The following is a 9,868-nucleotide window of genomic DNA, read 5'->3' as shown; positions in this document are numbered from 1 at the left end:
TTAATATAGAGTGGCTGATACCAAGAACATTGGACTGAAACCCTTTCACAATACACACTTATATATTATCTTCCACTACTTAAATTTCAGAGATGGTTCTGGTTTCCAATACATTGTGGTGTATTCCATCAGGTGAAGTGATGATTGTGGAAACAAATGATGGTCCTAAGCCTCTCTAAACCTATTATAATGAAGTCATTTGAAGTAAACTCTGGCAATGTGATTAAATTCCTCTCAGACTTAGGTTAAGTTCAAGAGCAAAGAAAGGCAGTTGAAATTGTACCTAATTTGTAATTGTCTGTGTATAAACTATAAACTATATGAAAGGCTTTCACCATAGTAGAAGAGTTTTTTGTTCTTTTCCTAACATATCTTGTAAAGAAATTCAATTATTACTTTTGTTTACTCAAAATTATGGAATTTTTTCTAAGATTTGCTTAAAGCTTTAATGAGAGAAAATTAAACAAAAACAAAAAAACGAGGTTTTTTATGGTAGCTGATTTGATCTATGTGAGAATGAGGCACACGGATATATGTGTACTTGCGTGTCTGCGTATTTTATTATCAGTTCTCTTCCTAGACACAGAAAGATCAAGTTCTTACGAGATCCTCACCAAAGGAAAAAGGAATATATTACTTTATTCATCATAAATGTGCTGTGTTCACAAAGGTCATAGGTACAAGTCCAACCTCTAAGATTCTGTCTGTGCTTCAAGGACCCAAACAACCTCAAACATCCTTCTGTTGGTCTTTCAAAATATCTTACATATAAATAGATATTCTAATTGTGAATAGATTATTCTAAAGAACAAAAAATTTTACATATTTTTTTCCTTTGTGAGAATAGTGGAATCCAAAATATGCCAATGGTAAGAACACAAAATAGAGCAAGACATCTCCTGGCCTTAATGGAACTTAAAATTTAATAATGGAGATTCTGTAGGCATACATATGAATATACAATGTACACATTTTAAGGATGGCATCTATTTGAGTACCAGAAATGTACTGTTCACTGTGTTAAGCATGAAAAGGTATGATAACGATTTTACAGTGGAAGAAAATAAAGCTCGGAAATATTGAGTAATTTTATCAAAATCAAACAGCTTTATGGAAGAAGTCCAGACTCAATCAAAGTCAGTTAATTCTAAATTTCTAGTTTTTTAAGGTAGGATCTTCTGTCTATGAGACATTTCAAATAAGAAGTGCATACTGATGGTTAAAAAAAATCCTTAAAGAATATGTTATTTGTAACAAGTAGGAGTTGGGGTCAGATTCTTGAAGAAGTGGCATTTAATATGCACGTGGAAGCCAATGAAAGCTACAGACAATGTAAGGGACATTCTTAAACAGAGGTACTTTAGTGAATGAGCATGTCAATTTCAAACAAGGAATGATGGATCGAAAAAACTCAGTGTCCGATTTTACGCAGTTTGAATTAATAAGTGGCTATAGTCACAGACATATTCATACAAATGGCTCAGCCAAATTGTGGAAATTTTGAATAATTTGACTAGAAATTGGATCATATTCTGTGGATAATGAAACCATATTGAATGTGTTTAAATCGTGCTTTTAAATCATGATGCTTGGGAAGGTCTACTTAAAATATTTAAATCTGCCTGAAACCTCTCTATATAGACATGACTCATTAGCACCATTTAAATTATCAACTATAGATTAGTTTAACCATTCTTTCTAGATCACTAAACAATGTGAGAAAGGGTTGGAAGTGCTAAGATATGGAATCTGGGAAGACTTTCATTTGAGGGACTTAAAAAGTTTTAGCCCAGGGATCTTTATTATGATTTTCTTCAGACAAAATCAGCAAACCATCATGATTCTTTGAGTTCCCCTCTTTTCCCAGTGATGATAACACCCCAGTCATTGCAAGAAACATGAGAGATGGAATAATAATGATCTATTTCATTGGTCAAGGATGTGACTAGGTATTCTTTTGAGAGACTCATGATTTTGTTCTGATGAACAAAAAGTAAAGACTATTTGTGGTTGTTGAATCATGGTCTCTGGAATAAGTAAGAAGAAGGAGAAGGAAAAAAGAGGAGGAAGTGGTGGAGGGCGGCGGCGGTGACAGAGAAACTGAGACTGTTAACTTTTGGAACTTACCAACTCCTACTCTCCTTCTCACTCTTAGCTTCTTTGCTCTTCCTCAAGGACCTTAGCATTCACTATTTCCTCTGCATGCAATGCTTTTCTGGTTGGCTCTCTCCACCTTACAAGAGAGGACAACCAAAAATTTTCATTCCTTATGCTAGATATATTATTATAACTGTATTTTTATTTGTTTATAGGCTATCTTCGCTACAAATATCTAAAATTAGATAGCATATACGTGGGATTACCATGCATCAGCATTGTTCCAAACACTTTATTTATAGTAACTCATTCAATCATATGAGGGATGTACTGTTATTCCTGTATTACAAGTCAGGTACCTAAGCTACAAGGACATTAAGTAACTTGGTGAGAGTTACACAGCTAAAAGTTATAAAGCAGCTGAAGTTTCAGTGAAGACACGTGGCTCCAGAATCTACGATCTCAATCATTACACTTTTTTGTATTGTATAAGTGCTATGAATACAGGAAGCTGGTCTACTTTGTTCTTAACTCTATTCCCAGTAAGTAGAAAGGTACCTGGCATATGATAAGTGACAGATAGTTTCAGAATGTGTGAATGAATTAGAATGTTAGCATACGCTAGGAAAAATGTAGAAGTGGATCCTTGTTTAGAAGGTTTGTGTCATGTTAGGGCATGAAAACTGAGTCTGAATGTAAACCATGGCTAAGACATTAACCTATTACAAGGGTCAAAGAGCTTCACTAATTGCCTTATGAATAGAAAATGGAAGTTAATACCAGAATCTTAATACAGTAAAACTCTATTTATGATTTCTTATGTATACATGTTTGATTAATTATTTAATTTTTGTATGTGGTTAAACTTTGTGGGTTTTTTTTTTTTTTTTTTTTTGAGACACAGTCTCACTCTTTTGCCCGGGCTAGAATGAGTGCCGTGGCGTCAGCCTAGCTCACAGCAACCTCAAACTCCTGGGCTCAAGCGATCCTCCTGCCTCAGCCTCCCAAGTAGCTGGGACTACAGGCATGCACCACCATGCCCGGCTAATTTTTTCTATATATTTTTAGTTGTCCGATTAATATCTTTCTATTTTTAGTAGAGACGGGGTCTTGCTCTTCTCAGGCTGGTTTTGAACTCCTGAGCTCAAACAATCCGCCCGCCTCGGCCTCACAGAGTGCTAGGATTACAGGTGTGAGCCACCACACCCAGCCTAAAGTTAGTTTGTTTTTTAAGTACTTTTTAATCCCAGAAATAAAAATTCAGCACTAAAAAATCCAATCAAGTCTTTTAGGGAGAGATATTTGAGCAAAGGGGAACCAAGAACATTTGAGATTATGGATGTGGTACTCATAAAATAAACTATATTTGCATAGCTTGCAAAATGGTATATCTTTTTGATCAACCTTAGACCTCTTAGCCTACAAATTCTTATTGCATTATTCATGTTATGGGATAAAAATTATCTCACCACAATTGGCTTTAAGAACTTTCAAATTAAATTCATTAAAATTGATTTTCTATAATATTTTCCAAATGAGAATTATTCTCTGTATTTAATGGATTTTTATTTTGGAAAAGAAGAATAAAACAAAATAGATCAAATACATTAAATGATTTGTATTAAATATTATGAGACTCATTAGCTAAAACAGTGATATTGAAGATACAAATGTGTAGGAATAAATGTATTGAGTCTTATTTCAATTAAGTAAATTACTATTAACTGTAATTTTCAGAGCTCACTGAGAATGAAAAATTATTTTAAATCCTTAAAAAGCTTATGTCTCAAAACCTGGAGATTTTATCTAAAACTGAAAGTTGCTGAACTTTTTGCAAGTAAGATGTAAATCATTCTCACAAATAACAACAGTCTCTAGGAAATATGGTTATACATTTTGTTTAACATAAAACTTTCAGATTACTGCACAATTACCAGTTTCTTCTTTCACAAGAAATGGCTTCTGCAGGAAGCTTTCTTTTGTGATAGAATTTCTGAGAACCTGAAGTTTTGAAATTTACAGGAGACCTTAAATATAAAGCATGGCTTTTTCAATATATAGAGGAAATTTTACTGTTTGGATGCTAGGTTTAAGAGAAAAGTATATTATTTGGGGATCCTGGTGATAGAAACATATGATTGAAGTCACCAAGATCAATATAAGTTGGTAAGTGAAATAATGCTGTAAAAACAAGTAGAGACATCATTTTTGAAAAGACATTATCAGCCACAGACCTAATGTATTAAAGTTATGTGACTATGGGTGGCATTTGGGAATTGGGGTGAAGATAATAAACTATAGTTAGAGGAGTTTATTTGTTTTAAGAATAACATTTTCCAAACTGTTCATGTTGATACATATCATCTCTTCTTCCTTAGGGGGAACAAAAGCTCTTTGAAAATTCAAACTATATACCATGCTTTCAGTGAAACATCTAATTTGCTAGAACACAGACAAAATATGTTTAAACAAAAATACAACACTTCTTTTTGAACTGTTCTTGTTTTGCTGGATGCTCCTAACATTAACAATTGTAGCAGTCTCTGATATTGCTAATTATGTGAATTTGCAAGTGAGGTTTAATAATATACTGAAATAATTCAGTAAAGATTTTGCTCTGTCTTCTATTTTATTCACCCAGCAATAACTTAAAATGTTTCATCGAACAAGAAAGATGTGATGCAAAAAAGTATAGGAAAAAAAAAAAAAAACTTTCAAAGTGCCTATGTTGCAGAAATTAAATTACATTAAAAATTAAAGAGGTTAAGAGTGTTTACGCATATTTTGTTGCATATTTTATATATTTCCAAGTATTTCCTGGAATCAATCTATACTTTTTAAATATCTCTAAAATATCTTTCCTTGTTTTTCCATCAGAATAACACTTCCATTCTATCTTTTCCAGTCCTGTCCTCCAATAATTCCCTGGTGAACACATTCATCATTTCAGTTTGTTTTCTGCATTATTTCCACAGTGATAAATAACAAGTTATCAAACCTTTGCTCTAAATGTGTCCATGATTCCTTCTTTCACAAAATGAATTGTCAACCTTTCATTTCATCATTTAAAAGATTCAACATTCAATTCCAGCTTCTGGCTTAGTGCGTCTCATTTTTGGTCCCTATCAGGATGTGGAAAAAAGCTAGTAGTAAGGATCCCCACACTTGGGTAAGCAAGGAGGTGGCTTGCCCTGCAAGGTGCACCGACCAATCTAAACTCTGAAGTTTCCCTGAAGCCTAATGGGATCAGTGTCTCTTTGTGCTTGAAACACAGTAAGGACTTTCTCTTCACCAATTGGTACTACCTCCAATAGTTTTGAGCTTAGTAATTTCCAGATCAATTCTTCCATCCAAGCTATGCTCTATACTAAGAATGCTCTTTGATTTTCTGCATTATCAGAGAGATGAGGGGAGGAAAGGTGAAATGTTATTCTTCCATGAATCATTTCAAAACCTCCCATTAGAAATTAGTCTTCTATCCTTTGTAGTTGCTAACTGCTTTTTATTATGAAGCTTAACTACTATCTTACATTCTGACTATCCAGTGACATTCATGTCTGTCTTTCTCTCATTACATTAAGAGTAATCAAAAGCAGGCTCATGTTTTATTTATCCTTTGACCTCACATAGTACCTGGAAATGTGTTCCTTTATGGAATTAACAATATACCTTTTACCCAGTTATCTGGAAGGAAAATAAACAAACTTCTACACAGAAGTTTTGTGCCTTTGGAAACTGCACTTTCTGCCTTCATTCTTGAACTCTACTTATTTTCCAATTCTGTTTAGAAATTACAAAATAGTAGGAATCTGTATTGCTTCTCATTAATCTTGACTGAAATCTAGAGAGGATTATATATCTACACGTATAAGTCATTAGCTTATGAACGTTTTCTTCCATTAAACTATGAATTTATTTCTGCTACGTGTGCTCCAAACTTATCTGGAATATTGATTGTTTATATACTTCTGGTGTCTCTTTTCCATATCCCTCATATTCAACTTCTCCAATGCCACCACTGCCCATCCCAGTTTATGCACATGATTAGTGCTCAAATGTAGCAGGAGCAGATGAATTGTATAATTAAGACATTTTAAGATTTTTAAAGAAAGCAAATAGATTGAGGGAGATAAAAATTATTCCTACGAATATTTAAACCTGTTTACCACAGCCTCATTGATTCAGTTTTCTCAGAAAAAGGCAGGAAACATTAATTTTAAATAATTCACCTTTCAAATTATTTAAAACAATAAAAAATGCATATTTCTAAAATACTCGACATTAGTCAAGTGAAAATACTTAATGTTTCTAAAATTGTTCAGTCCACATTACCACAATTTGGCAAAGGCATTTATTGGAAGGTAGAGCAACTTAGGGCACTTAGTACTATTAATAAGTTTCACTAATAGGAGACTCATTCCAATGTAAATTGTTAAGGTATTTATCACTCTTACCATCTAGCAGCTGTTGTAGCAAATAACTTGAAATAAATCGGCTTATCTTTACTTGGTTGCTTAAAGCTAGAAATGCATAGCGCTGTGAATATTACCATTATTAAAACTCTTACTGGTAGTATCAGCAGGGAGAGTTTGCAGACACCACAGGACTATAAAATATCTGTCACTCCAATAGAAATTGGCCCTTGATCATGTAGGCATGTAGACAGTCAGGATGCTGCTGTCCACATAAAAGCTGTTTTAGTTATTTGTCAATTTGGCATCATATACTGATAATGCATTTTTAAAGATAATTGAAAACAACATAGGGTTTATCGATTTTCCATTGATGCGTGACAAATCACTCCAAAACAGAGTGGATAAAACAAGAATACTTGATCATGATGTTGTGGATCAGAAATTTGGACTGGACTCAGCTGAGAAGTTCTACTGATAATGTTTGTCAGTTGGTCTATTTGTTGAAGTATCATTGGTACTAAGGACCTTAGCTAAGACTGATTCTCTATGCTTCATGGGTCCTATATATTTACTAGACAGTGAAGTCTTTCTCAACAGGAGTTCTTAGAGAACACCAGAGAATAAATCAGAAGGCACAAATGATACTCTTGCATTGACCAAAGCAAGTCACATAGCTAAGCGTAGGTCAATGTGGGAAGAGGCTATGTAATGACATCGACCCAGAAAAATGTGATCCATTGGCCATTATTGTAACACTCTACTACCTATGGTAAGTCATAACTGAATATTGGACATATCCTACATTCTAATTATTTTAGATAACATCTCATTTTTTTTAAATTACACTATCATCATCACAGATTATTTGCTAGAAGAGCAAATTTTTTCTAAAAGCATTTATATGCATATTTATGAAATTGTATTCTGCAGAATTTGTCTTTAAATAGATAAGACAGAGTCATTAAGTCATACACCACAATTTATTCACAATTTTTGGCATTCATTGTAGAAGACAGGAAAGATCAGATACATCTATTTACAAGTTATTCTATCTCAAAAATTAATGCCTCAACTTTGGTTGACTTTTGTCATTTCTTAAAGGTCACTTATTTTAAAATAAATAACCTCAACCATAAATTAAAAATTAATTTTGGGGGGACTAAATCAAGTCATAAAATATTAGGTCAATTGCTCTACACCTTTGCCAACACTTGTTTTCTTTTTTTTTATATATATATAATAGCCATCCTAACAGGTATAAGATGATATATCTTGTAGCTTTGATTTGCATTTCTCAGACGATTAGTGCTGTTGAGCACTTTCTCATATACCTTGTGGCCACTGGCTATGATTTGAATATATGTGTCCTTCCAAATTTCACATTTTAAAACTTAAATCCCAAAGTGCTAATAGTAAGAGGTGGAGCCCTTGAGGGGTGATTAGGCCATGAGGGCTCCATCCTCATGAATGGGATTAATGCCCTTATAAAAGAGTCCTTAGAGAGCTGTCTGGTCCATCCATCTCTTCTGTCATGTGAGGACACAGAATTCATTCCTTTTTGCCCTTCTTCCATGAGAAGACTCAGCAAGAAGTGCCATCTATGAAGCAGGCAGTGTTGTACTGAACTGCAAACTCCCCCCAGGATTTGCACTCTAAAGAACAAAAGGAAAAAGAATTCTTGGGAACATTGATGCTGAGGGTTCCTCAAGTGATGAAGCTGTTCTGCTAATCTCTTGATAATCTTTATTCTGTTCCACCTGGCTGAGTTGAGACATGTTTTCATGGGTTTGGGTTTCTTTAGAGTGTGTGAGATCCGTGGGAAGCCTCATTTCCTGTGCTGTTGCTTCTGGCTCTATCTCGGGCTGTGGCCTACTGCTTCCATCCTCCACTTTTTCCTTTTCAGGCTTCTCCTTTTCTTTCTCTTCCTCTTCTTCCTCTTCCTCCTCTTCTTCTACTTCAGGTTCATCCTTCATTCTCAATAGAGTTGGAAGGAATTCTGGATGCTTGTGGGGTAATTTCCCTACTTTTCCAGTTTTTAATTTGAATTTGCTTCCTCCTGTCATGGCACCAAAGAGAGGCAATGAGAGTTTTTTAGCTTTGTTTTCTGCATCTGTAGTCTGACTTTCAGTCTTTTTTAGTTCTGGAATCTCTGCTGGCTTTACAATTTTATTAACCCTTTAAGTCTCTGTTGTTCTTTCCTCAGTTCAAAAGTTCTCAGGTGAAGTTTCTTCCAGGACACACCATCTAATGCACTCCCTGATTTCATTTCCAACATGAAAATGAATCATCATCTAGGTGACTTTGATAGAGCTTTGCTAGAGGCTTCAGTCTCTCAGAAATTTCAGACAGTTTCCTTTCAGCATCATCTAACTTTGCAACCAATGATTCAAAGGTCTCTGGCTTCTCATCAATCTTGCCAGCCTTCTTCATTTGGTTCAGATGCTTCTTCTCAACCAGGCCAGTTCAATCAAGGAATGTGTCATCACCACTGTCATAAAAGTCTCCGTCCTCCCAGTTCTTGGTTTTCCTTTTCCGAGATACTGCTTCCTGACGTAGTAATCCCAAAGTATCAAGAAGCCGACAAGCTTCCAGTGATCACTGGATCATTGCTTCTTTTTTCTTTCCTGACTGAATGGCCTCAGCCACCAGCTGTTTTCCGGTTGAATCATCCACAGGTAATTTCACCCTGAAGAGCCAAGAGCTATGTCCCTATTCATCAAATTCATATTCTAATTCTTCTCCTTCTCAGTCAAAAAAATCTTAGAGAGCCTTGTTTGGATTCTTTATATAAAAGGTCTCCCTTTCTTGCTGAAACTCTAAGACAATGGGGTTCTCTTCAGCCTCATCCTCTACATCATCTTCTCCCATTTCCCAGGTGCAACCCATCTCATCATCTTTGCTACTAGTATTTCTGTTCCTTTCAGTGGTATCCATTTCCTCCTCTTCATCTGAGTCTTCTCCTAGCATCTTCTTCTCCAACAACATTTGTTGTTGCTTGCACAATTCCTTCAACTGTGTCACCTTTAACTCAGATTCTGGCTCTCAGTCTTCCTCTGGTTCCCACAGGACGAAGAGCGGGGTGCTGCCTCAAAAGCAAAGAACATGCCTGACGGAACTCAACAATAGGTGCTGGGGAGCCAGGTTTTGTTAGACCAGACCCTGCTTACTGCACCGATTTTGAGAAGCAGGTACACTGTGCACTGATTACCAACTTGTGTGAGTCTGGTGAGACAAAACACCCACAAACACAACAGATTACATTAAACTGGTTTATTACTTACAGATACATGACAATACAAGCCTAAGATTTATTGTGAGCTGTTCTCCCGAGATCAGAAAAGTTGCTTGACTGGGCG

At 35.2% G+C, this 9,868-nt stretch overlaps 1 pseudogene; it reads right to left on the bottom strand.

Moving 5' to 3' along the window:
- The window catches only part of LOC105809079, a 34,855-nt pseudogene extending 25,343 nt beyond the window's left edge, over positions 1–9,512 (bottom strand).
- Between the last annotated feature and the right edge of the window lie 356 nt (positions 9,513–9,868).

Source organism: Propithecus coquereli, unplaced genomic scaffold, assembly GCF_000956105.1.
Source record: "Propithecus coquereli isolate 6110/MARCELLA unplaced genomic scaffold, Pcoq_1.0 Scaffold189, whole genome shotgun sequence".
In the NCBI taxonomy this organism is placed as follows: Eukaryota; Metazoa; Chordata; class Mammalia; order Primates; family Indriidae; genus Propithecus; species Propithecus coquereli.
This window is presented reverse-complemented; position numbering and strand designations above follow the sequence as displayed.